Below are 10,597 nucleotides of genomic sequence, written 5' to 3' on the forward strand. Positions count from 1 at the left end.
CAGCCCACCCCCTGCCCGGTGTTTGCAAAGGGAAAGGCAAGACTCCCCCCTCCCCAACATACAGGCTCTGCACTGCAGATTGCATTCGTGGCCTTGCTTAGATGCCAAACCCACCGGTGGCAACTTCCAACTTCTCCCACTGAAGATTTCACTCACAAGCTCCAGTTAGCTCACTTCCAAGAAGATGGACTTGTGGAACTACTCTCCTATAACGGGAACATCTCAGAGAAAGAGCATTTCACAGAGCTTTCCCAGAAATTATCACCATTTCTCCCCCAGTTGTCAAGGAAACCATCAATGGACCCCTGGTGACGTAGAGAGCAGCAAAGAGAAAAATTTGCAGACACCTGAAAGAGCATGAACAATCTTCTCTAAGAAAATTTTCAAGATTAGTGACATGGGCTACTTATAAAAAAAACCTCACAGGAAGACTCACTGAGTCCCTTACTGATCTGAGACAGTGTAAGGGATACATCCTCTCACACTTGACGGCAACATGGAAATAGGAGTATTGCAACATCACCCAAAAATTTGATGTTTGTCGTTATACCTTCTCTTGCACATCTTTTATTTTTAAATCATAAAAACACCTTAAAAAGAGTATTTTGTTGTATTTTTGTTCTCTTTAAACTATACCTGAGATTTTGTCCCTGAGATACATTTATTTATTTTTGATAGCCTGTTCCCCAGTGAGTTTAGCTTGATCTGGCTTTTGGACAAAACATAATTATAGAGATGACAGCCAATTACATGAATAGTTACAGTCTGCAGAACTAAATCTCAGTTTCTCTCGGGATTCTCCTTTATCAGTGTTTTAGACCACTGTCTCAGTTACTTGATATGGGAGAAGGAATAACAGATGACATGAGAAGTAGCCTGAGAGCTGGAGAAGGCCCATGGCACACCATCAATGGAGAATGAGACAGGAGAAATTTATTGTATCTCCTTCTCCACAACTGAGCTTCAAGAAGTCTGAAACTGTATCCTGTGGCCCCTTTATTAAAATAATTAATATCTGGCATAAAGAATGATCTCCAAGTCCACACAGTAGACTGGAACTTACAAGACATCGTTGTCATCGAGCAGTTCACTTGATCTCTCTCTGTTCCTGAACACCATGTAGAACAAGAATTGCTGTGCACTCAGAGGCATTTTGTGAGTACAAATGTATGAAGATTCAGAAAGAGCTCAGAAGCTATACTGTTGAGGACAAAGTAAATTTATTAACACAATTTATACAAGTGATACATGTGTTCTGCAAATGAATTTTCACCCATTTTATTCATCTCTTCTCTTTCATCATAGAAGTCATGTCCAACTGAATGAATGTAGAAAGACGTATCATAGTTACGTTGTGGCCTAGATTCTCAGCTGGCTGAAGATTCTCTTCTCTCTCCACTGATCTAAGGCACCCGGTAGGCTCCTTGATGTTTCAAATATGCGCAGAGATCACAGATCACACATATACAGGGGGATAAATCAGCTGAAGATAAAACAGTTTCTCGTGTTTGGCCCACCTGAACAGTTGTGGATGCCCAGAGGACAGGGGAAAAACTAGAAATGATCAGGCCAGAGGTATGAAAGCTCTGAAAACCTCTTGGAAGTGCCTGAATGTGAGAACTGAGCAAAGACAGGCACTTGGATGCCAGGCAAGGAAGTCAGTAACCCAGAAAGCACACCCTGCTATGGAACTGCTCTCAACGCTCTGCCACAGCTGTAGAGAGAAACCTGTTGCATCAGGCTGAGCTGGAATTCTGCTCCACAAACCACTTAGCCTGAGGCTTCTGGAAGAAGAAGAAAACAAGAAGTGGGCTATTTGCACCAACAAATTGCCAGTTACAGGTGAGACTCGAGAAAGTATCTTTAGATAGCTGGAGACTCGCCTACAAGCTCCTGCTTTCTAGGTCTCTCCTGCTGTGGAAGCCAGGATGGAAAACTTTACCTCACTAGGTAGGAGGTACAGAGAGAGAGGGCACAGTATCAGGGAAGTTATTCTGCATTCAGACAGCTCAGCATCACCATCCTACACAAATGCATCACTCAGGTCTGGGGGATTTTTTAAAATGGAAACCAACCTTTATTCAATCAGCTCCAGGGTTAAAAACCAGCTCCTGCATTAAAAAAAAAAACAAACCAAAAACAAACAAACAGGTTCCACCCTGACTGCCTCTGCAAAGGAGCACTTGGTATGGTTGTAAGAACACGGTCAACTGAATTTCTTTGGTGTTTTGTCTCTGAAAGTCATCTTTAGCTCTTTAGCAGAAACAACACAAGTAAGGCACCTCACAGAGCACTACAACTGTATACACCTACAACAGGCTTGGACTATTTACATTTATTTAAGATAAGATCTGGATTCTTGTCACAGAGTTTAACATCTTTCACTTGGGCTTTTCCCCAGGCTCTGTTGCTTTCTCATCTGTGCCCTTTTTCTTTTTTTTTTTTTTTTTTTTTTATTAGGGTTGTCCTATAGTCTAAATAAAGCGTTTATTTTAAAATAAATTCATAGATGTCAATAAATGCACCAAGCAAACAAATAAATCTTGCCTAAAATACAACATCAATTTGGGAATGGTCAAATTATTTGAGGTCCGCAGGTCCTAGAGGTCACTGTACTGTTAACTGATGTAGTCTCTGGGTGGCAAAGTGCAGCATGGACGACAAATGGGGACCACAGCTCCAGCAGCTGCTCCCTAGGGCAGGCACAGAGGCCCTGAGGCTAGAGGAGTGGATGTTTGTGCTGCCTCCTGGTATGAAGCATTTGGTGACTTGAGCAACCTGCATGTGAGGGATGCACACGCTAAGTCACTGTGTCCTACAGAAACTGCCATGAGAAAACGCTCAGTGCTGTCAATCATTCGATTTATTTCCCTCTCTCTGTTCAAATTGAGTCCATTAGCCCACTAATAAACACCGTTTGTCAACTGCATCCCAAGTGTATTCGCAGTGAATCAAGTAAGGTGCATCAGAGATACATTTAATGTTCAGATTCACTGGTTTAATTTTAGCAAGTTGCCACTACTGCCTCATACTTCATCCTACTAACAGATTTATGTCTAGGGTTTTTGTTCATCCATTATTCCTCACACTGTTCAGCGGCTTGCCTTTCTTGCCCTTATTCTTAGCAGACGGGTGAAGCACACAGATCTCTCTCTGGGGCTAAAGACACTTTCAATTCTTTCTCCTACATTAATAACACATACAGACAACTTGTCTTCTGAGGGTTTTTTACTGTATTTTGTTGCCTCTTATTTTACAAAAAGATATACTGCTATGAAAAGACTCATTGTAGTTGCTTTCTCCTACCTTTATCCTCAGGGTACAGTCATTGTTATCTATTAGCTACAGAGCAGCCTAAGTTTTTCATGTTTCTTAACAGTCTTGTTTATTATTTACTCTTCCTTTCACTAGATTATCATCTCATCTCTGTTCCCTGCTATGTATCGCGCTTTAACCATGACCATTTTGCATTGTTGTGTCACCATCTTCTATAAAAACACTCAGAGCGGGAAGAGCCCATTCATTCCTATGGCTATGGAAAATGTAACTGTGGCTTGAACTGAGAGTGACTTTTCAGCATCAGACGGAGCATCTTTATCGGGATTTTCCATAAACACTCAGGTTCGGAGGGGTTTGGCTTTTTAAGTCTTTTGCTTTACTTGAGACTGCCCTCCTTTGACAATGTAGTGAAAGTCTTTGATGATGCCCTGAAAGAATATATCAAGATTTTCTTCCCTGTTTTTGCCTGAAACAGAAGCTCTTGGGAGGGAGGCTGAAAAGAGGGCTGCATGGCGACACATCAGAGACAAGGCTCGGTATGAAACCCTGCTTCATTCACTGTTTATATTCTCGTTGATCATGTTGTTTAGCTTAATTCTGTACCACGTAACTAAATCCACCTGCCTCTTTCCACACCTTTAAAGGTGTGGGTCTCTACATATTCCTTTTCCATCAAAATATAATAACAATAACTAATAAACAAATTACTGCTAGGCAAGTTACAACATGTACAAGTAGCCTGTTAATGAAAATAACTTGCAGGGCTGAAAACAACCTCTCAAGGGCTCTCTTTAAAGGGCTATTAAGTGTCTCTTAGGGTTTCCTCCTCACAGGGAGCCTAGCAGTCACAAACAAACAACGCTTTACCTAAAACAGGGCAGAACTTTTTCTTGTGGTGATGCTTTGTTCTGCTTTGTCAGTCTGACTGACATAATCCAGCTCTGGACGTCGCTCCACCCTTGCCAAATGAGAATATATCTGCAACTACCACAGCTCCTCCAGGTTTGGCTCCAGTTTGGAGATCCACACAGATGAAGGAGGTATTTTTGTACTCAGGGAAGGGTAGGGAAGAATGTTATAATCAGCCAGCTTTTTCTGGAAATGGCAGTAAATTGCTTACGGCCGATTTCAGCTAATGCTGGCCTTTCCCCGCCAAAATACCACATTTCTTTGCCTCTCCAGCCTACGTTCAAATTCCCGTTCTCCGATTTTGCTGGCACAGGGTCTTTAGGACAACAGCTTCAACCAGGCCGTTATCAGAGGAGTGCACATCCGTGGAGTCATCGCTGAGCTTATTTATACGCGTCCTGCCCCAGCACCCGGTGCCAGGCGTGGCTGGGCAGTGACTCAGCAGCAGGAAACCTGATGTCGATCCTCCTGGGCTGGCATCCAGGGCATCGCTGCCGCTCCCGGATTCCTAACAGTCACCACAAAAACCTTCTCATAAAGGCACAGTCCCCTTCCTACTGCACCCCCCACCCCCACCACCTTGCCCACATTTCATCCCTGCCACGTGAAGCATTTATACAGCCCCTCTCTTTTTCACTCCTTCCCTCCCTCTGCAGAGGTAAGGGTGAGATTTTGGAGAAGCAGAGACCCGGCAGCAAACTTCACCGAGTTTTTACCTAACCCAGCCAAGAAAAGCAAACTCAGCTGGGAAGCGCAAAGGTTTATTCTGAGTGCTCCTTGTTTTTTGCTTCCAGCAAAAGATTTTTGTTAGCCCTCATTTTGCCTGTGTTTGAAGGCACAGAGGCATAAGAAAGCGAAGGTTCATAAAAAAAGAGCACAGTCTTTTTTTTTTTCCCCCCCGCATTTAAATCTCAGTAACGTGCTTAGACCACATTACATATATATATGAGTACTATACGCACGTAATGCTGGACTGCTCTTTGATCTGCTTCAGTCCAGCGAGTGCGTTTCAGCTAAAATGGCTTTATGCCACCTTTTCACCTTGGTTTCACTCACTCCTCAGGCAAGTCCCAAGAGGACAGGTGGGTGACCCACTGACATTGATGGCACAAACACTCCAACAGTTCCTCCAGGCCCAGGCCCCCATGGCAGGAATTTGCTTCTGGAGAGGAAAAAGAAAAGTTGGCCTTTTTCTTCTTTCAAGCCTAACTCCCCGATCGCTGAGGAGCCCCCAGAGCTGGTGGCCTCAGCCCCTGTGTGAGCCACCTGCCACGGGAGCCGCTGGGAGGCGCCCACCGAAGCCCAGGAGAGGACATCCGTGTGCCTGCGCCTCCCTTTGCCAGCACCCTGACCGTCACCCAAAGGTGGCCATATTTGTGTTGCCCAGCCTTCGCCTCCCTCCCGCAGGAGAACCACTAGTGGCCTGGGTTTTTGAAGGCCACCATTTCCCCTGCTTGGTAACACGGCTGTGCCCACCATTATGGTGATGTATGCCAAAAAAACAAAACAAAACAAAACAAAACAAACAAAGCCAACGCGTGAATTTGTGTGGAGTTTGTAACTCGGCCTCCTCAGGCGATCCCCTGAGGGCTGGTCAGGCCCGAGCCGTGACCCCGGCGGCGGCTGGCGCTGGCACGGCGGCCGCCTGTCTGCCAGCGGCCGGCGGCACAGCGGGGACTGCGGCGCCATCTTGTGTCGGCGCCGGGTCGGGGAGATGGGGACGGGGCAGCGCAGGGCGGTGGGGCGAGTGGGCGAGCGTGGGGCCGGTGCAGGGTAGTGGGGCGAGTCGGTGAGCGGAGCCGGAGCAGAGCGGTGAGAGGGGGACGCCAGCTGCCTGCGGCAGAAAGGGCAGAGCAGCGTCCGCGGATCAGCCGGCTGCTCTGCCTCCACCCCGCCGGTACGGCCTGGGCTGAGGGGTGCTAGCAACAGGCAGGCTGTGCCCCCGTCAAAATATCTTGGGTTTGGGTTTTTTTGCTGGGCTCAGATGGTGTACATTTACCCATTTCTCAAAGGCCTGGCCGAAGAGAGGAGCGTGACTGGAGTGCTTGACTGAAGACAGCATGGGGGCAGTGGTGGGGACCGGGAGGGGGACAGCGTCTTTGCTGTGAGGAGGGAGTAATTTGGCGAAAACTGTTCCGTTTTTTCATCACTCAGCCCTAAATCAATCAGGCCTCCTGAGCCCCAGCAGCCATGCCCGGCTCTCCATAGCAACTCCCATGGCCCAAGAGATGGGCAGGTGTGCGGGTACCCCATGGAGTCACAGGCTGCTGTATGCCATACTCCCAGTGGTCTCCAGCAAGGGTATGGAGGCTCCTTCAGGAGGGCTCTGTGGCACTTCTGCAGTATCCAGCATCCAGCAAGTTCACAGTGCCAGAACAACACCAGAAACCAAGTATAAGGAAAGGGCTACCAAGATGATTAGGGGACTGGAACACCTCTCTTATGAAGAAAGGCTGAAGGATTTGGGTCTCTTCAGTCTGGAAAAAAGATGACTGAGGGGGATCTTATCGATGCTTATAAATGCTTAAATGGTGGGTGTCAGGAGGATGGGGCCAAGCTCTTTTCAGTGGGGCCCGGGGACAGGACAAGAGCTAATGGGCACAAACTTGAGCATAGGAAGTTCCACCTAAACATGAGGAGGAAATTCTTTACTTTGAGGGTGGCAGAGCACTGGAACAGGCTGCCCAGAGAGGTGGTGGAGTCTCCGTCTCTGGACACATTCAAAACCCTCCTGGACGCCTTCCTGTGCAACCTGCTCTGGGTGACCCTGCTCTGGCAGGGGGGTTGGACTAGATGATCTCCAGAGGTCCCTTCCGGCCCAGGCCATTCTGTGATTCTGTGAAAGACATTTTCACTGGAGGGCACTTCTTTCCACCGCTTGCACCCTAACATAGCCGTTTTCATTTGTTGTGAGTGAAACATATTATTTTTTTTGCCAGAGCATAAGTATCTGCAGAAGATTCAAGGTAGCGATGACGCAAGCTCCTTATTGCCAGTACAATGAAGACAGCAAGAACTGAAGAAGTGACATAGCAGGGAAGAGGCAAAAGCTCGCAGGAAACTCATCATCCTCCAATTTACACTTCTTAGTGTTTCTCCTCAGTACTCTGAAAAGTGCTTGGGAAAAAAAAAAGCAGCACAGAGAAGCAACAGATGCATTGTTAATCGATCCATGTAGAATTATGGTCCTAAAGAACAGGGGAAAAAGCCCTCAGAGACAAGTGAAACGAAAAGTTTAAGTCCAGTTAAGTGGAGAAACATTGTAGGGGGGAAAATGAACCGAAGGAAGTAAGAAACTCAAGAGCTAAGAAATATCTATAAAAGGAAACCATTAAAAAGGATGGGGTAAACGGATACCCTACAGAAAAGGTGAAGGTTTATTTTAACATCTGGAGTATTTTTATTTAGTTTCTTCCCTTCCTAATCAAAAGCCATGTGGCTGACAACTGGAAACGCAGTATAGTTGTGTCAGGTTATCTCAAAACCCACTTTTCTACCGTCTCTAACCTTTGAATATGTTTGCCTCCTATATTCCTTCAAGGTGGGGGGAAAAGAAGGCTTGGGAAAGGATGAACAAAAATATACAGAAGGTGAAAAAGCATAAACAAACTGATTCTGAGTATTGAATTCCCATGCATTAAATGCTATCTTTTTATGTTACTTTTAAACGTCTATAACAGAAAACATTTTGTCAAACGCCAATTAATAAGAAGTCTGTGAGAGAATTTGGCGAATTTATTACTTTAAGAAATACTATCCTGTACTTGTTTGCACAAAGTATATAACAAAAATGTAAGCCTTTTTATAATGTCCCAAAATTCTTGTTTGCAATCTAGGAATGCTTGCTTACCTCCAGCTGAACTAATACCTATTAAATATAAAGGTCACTTGAATAACTGTATATTTTTGACTGTAGGAGAGGGTTTCTCCTTTCACAGTGTTAATGGCTGAGAATATGGAACGTGATACCCTTTTTATGATTGTCATGAGTTTCCACTTAAAAAGATATCAAATGTATGTCATTGATTCTGTGTTTGGACAGAAGGAGAAAAGGCTGCTGGAACAACTTGGGAAGCCCAGCTGGGTCTTTTACCTGCCAGCATCCCTACCCTATCCCAGAATGGCACCAGCCAAACAAATCAGAGTCATAGAATCATAGGGTTGGAAGGGACCTCTGGAGATCATCTAGTCCAACCCCCCTGCCAGTGCAGGGTCATCTAGAGCAGGTTACACAGGAACACGTCCAGGCGGGTTTTGAATGTCTCCAGAGTTGGAGACTCCACCACCTCTTTGGGCAGCCTGTTCCAGTGCTCTGCCACCCTCAAAGGAAAGAAGTTCCTCCTCATGTTTAGGTGGAACTTCTTATGCTCAAGTTTGTGCCCATTACCTCTTGTCCTGTCCCCGGGCCCCACTGAAAAGAGCCTGGCCCCATCCTCCTGACACCCACCCTTTAAGTATTTGTAAGTGTTGATAAGGTCCCCCCTCAGCTGTCTTTTTTCCAGACTGAAGAGACCCAAATCCTTCAGCCTTTCTTCATAAGAGAGGTGTTCCAGTCCCCTAATCATCTTGGTAGCCCTTTGCTGCACCCTCTCCAGCAGTTCCCTGTCCTTCTTGAACCGGGGAGCCCAGAACTAGACACAGTACTCCAGGTGCGGCCTCACCAAGGCAGAGTAGAGGGGGAGGATGACCTCCCTCCACCTGCTGGCCACACTCTTCTTGATGCACCCCAGGATGCCATTGGCCTTCTTGGCCATGAGAGCACATTGCTGGCTCGTGGTCATCCTGTTGTCCACCAGGACTCCCAGGTCTCTCTCCACCGAGCTGCTCTCCAGCAGGTCAGCCCCCAACCTGTACTGGTTCATGGGGTTATTCCTCCCCAGGTGCAGCACCCTACACTTGCCCTTGTTGAATTTCATAAGGTTCCTCTTTGCCCAGATCTCCAACCTGTCCAGGTCTCTCTGTATGGTGGCACAGCCTTCCGGTGTGTCAGCCACTCCCCCCAGCTTTGTGTCATCGGCAAACTTGCTGAGGGTGCACTCTATCCCCTCATCCAGGTCATTGATGAATATATTGAAGAGGACTGGACCCAGTACTGACCCCTGGGGAACACCACTCGTCACTGACCTCCAGCTAGACTCTGCGTCCCTAATCACGACCCTCTGAGCTCTTGTCTTTCAACTAGTTATCTATCCACCTTACTGTCCATTCATCAAGCCCACTCTTCCTAAATCCCTAAAGCCTCAGTCATGCACCCAGAGATGCTGACCATATGTATGAACAAATGTGGGTGAAGGCAGTTTCATTTCAACTGCAGCAGAGAGACCATAAATGCCGAGCAGATGTGCCATCAGATCACTTATATTTAAAGCACGTAAACAGGGATTCAGGTATCGAATCTTAGGGATGATGTTTTGGAAATTGCAGCTCTAGCCAGTTCCTTGCATGAAGATGGATGAAAGGGTTCAGTGCCTTTGCTTCAATCTGGCAGGTGAACGGATTATGCCTTGGTACGTTGTACTAGGCTGCCATGGCCCACAGGAGCGTTGCATGAAATGGGTGCTGAGCTCATCTGTGAGTAGAAAAAGATGTATTTGCAGTCATAAATCTGTAACTACTTATTGGTAAAATCAGCACGGTCATTATGAACTCCTTACAACTTTATATGGTGTGATATAAACTTATACTTTATTATACCCTTTCAGGAGACTGTATTTTCTTCTTGGGGACAGTGACGATAAATCTCCATGGAGATGAACTGCATTGTGCTGCTAAAAGTAGAGAGGGGTAGTAGCTCTGGCTTAGCTCCACCATCAGCTCTGCATAATTAATTAACATTTTTGTTTGCTCTTTTTCACTCCGTACTGTGGCAATTTTGAGCAAGCAGATCCAAACATGTGCTTTTAATGCATGCATTAGGGAAAGAGTGAGGAGGCAACTCAGTCGTAACTCAAGGGAATGTTTGTCACCTATAAAATCGGTGTCAGAAAGTAAAAATAGAGAGAGTAATAAAATAAATGAAATATATAATAATGGATGTCAGCACTGCAGACAGAACAATGAAGGCGCTGCTTTACCATAAATCTACAGTGTGAAGCAAAGATCATGAAGGTTGTCTGTGGATTTTGAACAGCACTCTTAAGTAAGAGGCGTAGAGCAAGTGACTGAATAGATTAGCATTGAAGTCAACAATAACTTAGTTATTCCTTGATTTTTCAAGCAGGTGAAGTGTTAGGTGATCATTTGTGATGTTTGCACATCCCCGAAGCCTTTTATAATGTTGCCAACAGCTTTTTATTTGGGAATCCCAAATTTATGGATCATAACACCTTACAAGAGCATAACAAGATTACAATGTCTGACTTTTCCCCTTTCCAACTTCCCTGCATGCCGAATGGAACAATAAACAGAA

Source organism: Rissa tridactyla, chromosome 2 (assembly GCF_028500815.1).
Source record: "Rissa tridactyla isolate bRisTri1 chromosome 2, bRisTri1.patW.cur.20221130, whole genome shotgun sequence".
Taxonomy (NCBI): domain Eukaryota; kingdom Metazoa; phylum Chordata; class Aves; order Charadriiformes; family Laridae; genus Rissa; species Rissa tridactyla.